This window comes from Medicago truncatula, chromosome 6 (assembly GCF_003473485.1).
Source record: "Medicago truncatula cultivar Jemalong A17 chromosome 6, MtrunA17r5.0-ANR, whole genome shotgun sequence".
NCBI lineage: Eukaryota > Viridiplantae > Streptophyta > Magnoliopsida > Fabales > Fabaceae > Medicago > Medicago truncatula.
Genome location: NC_053047.1, coordinates 27,754,255 through 27,756,240, shown reverse-complemented (window position 1 = coordinate 27,756,240; position 1,986 = coordinate 27,754,255). Strand labels below are relative to the sequence as shown.

At 29.1% G+C, this 1,986-nt stretch overlaps 1 long non-coding RNA gene across 1 annotated transcript; it reads right to left on the bottom strand.

Moving 5' to 3' along the window:
- Positions 1-619, bottom strand: LOC25497276 (uncharacterized). Its single transcript, XR_003013025.2, has 2 exons — positions 457-619; positions 1-364 (listed from the first exon to the last, which is right to left on the bottom strand). It is a non-coding gene; the product is annotated as an uncharacterized lncRNA (long non-coding RNA).
- Positions 620-1,986: the final 1,367 nt, after the last annotated feature.

Genomic DNA, 1,986 nt, shown 5'->3' with positions numbered 1-1,986 from the left:
TGATAAAGAATACATTATTTTATTTAATATTAAAAGTCATGATACATATGACAAGTTTAATATAAACTATTGACCTCTATAGCTTATACCAATAACTTTTGATATTCTTAAATAAGTTGAAAATTCAAACAAGCATAAATAAAAGATGTGAGGGAAATTATAGTAGTACCAACATTATGACTTACATCTTTAAAAAAAGAACATTATGACTTACAAATATAATTACATGCATGAAAGTTACATACGAATTCTTTTTCTTACTTGCATTTGCAATTATGTTCAATGCACCGTGGAGTTAGAGGAGGGCGACACATATTTTTTAAACAATCATCGCTGGTAGCGCAGGGAATCATGTATCCCTTCTCTAATAAAAAAAAAAAAGTTACTAAAAGGTGATAAAATATTGTATATAAGATAGACTTGGAATTTATAAATGGTTAATAACAAGATACTTACCGAAAAAGGCTGCAAGAAGAAATAGGGAAAGAAAAATGATCGAACCATAAAAATAACATGGGATTCCAGCCATATTAGTCCTCCTTTTCACGTAATGAATAAAAAAGTTTATCAATTTATAAGCAAATATTTCATGCTTTATTGACTTCAGTTAAACAATTGTTAGCTTATAAAAAATAAAAAATAAACCTTTGGCCTTTATGATTTAGAAGTAGCCAATCATAAAATTATAATTATTTTTCAATAACTCTAAGGTAGATCAATTAGTCGTTCTTATCTCCTTTGCTGACTCCGTTGACCACTTAACTTTAATAAAGATAGCTCTTAAATATCTTGATGATCATCAAAATTTCATTTTTCTTTTCATTTAAAATCTATATATTTTTTTTATTTGGCTTCTAACCTTTCGTTTTAGACAATAGACACATTTCAAAATTGAAATAATAGTGAAAAATGATTTAAAACATATTTGTATAAATCATGCATAAAATAAGGGTTGTAGTTTGAGAAGAGAGACCTAACTCAAGAGATTGATTAAGACTATTTTGTTAACTATTGTGGAACTAGAAAATCATTCATAGAATAGGTGCAGTATACCAATTAGGGGAATATAAAAGATGATTCGAAAGACCTGATCTCATCTCTCTTCTTATTTTCTAACCAAATCTATATTTTCTAACCGAATCTTTATTTTATATTATTTAATTTTATGAAATCAAATCAAATCTAAACAAAATAATTTATACATCCTAAATATTTACTTTAGTGTTAAATTGAGATTAACACAGTCCTCGTGGATACGAACTTATTTTATTATGTCGATAGTTTTTGGTACACTTGCCAATTGTTTATCAAGTTTTTGGCGCCGCCGTTGTCGGGGACTGTTAAATCATTTCAACTTGGCAATTTTGTTTTTATTTAGAATTTCTATCGTTTATATTTTTGTTTATATAGTGAAAAAAAATTACGATTTATGCTCTTTGAATATATTTCTTTGTGCTGTGCTACTGAAAGGTTTCTCTAAGTTTTGTAGCAATGTTGGATAGTCGATCACCGGTAGATTATGAAGAGATTGATATCCTATGTTATGAAAAATGCATGATATCTCTGATAAAAGTTTTAGGATTCAGTCATGGATCAGTGGATACAAGTTATAGCATATCAGTATCAAAGAAGGACGAAGAATTTGTGTACCTTAAATTAGGTTGATGAATGATGACTGCCATGAGAGGATGAGAGGGATGACTGCGCTCATTCCCTTTAGCACCAGAATGTTCAGAATAGTTTAACCATCTGATGGGATGACGTTTAAATAGCTAAACGGCTAAGGGCAGGGACCTCTCATTGGGCTTAGCTAAATGGTTCAACCCATCACGGTCCATTTAGAAAGAATAGTCCAATCACACATATTCATCAATTAATTAGTGCTTTACACAATAGACCATAATTTATATTATGACATTAACTTATAATAATTGATTATTGTCAATCCATAAATGATTAACTAAATAATTAATCCAACAATCTCCC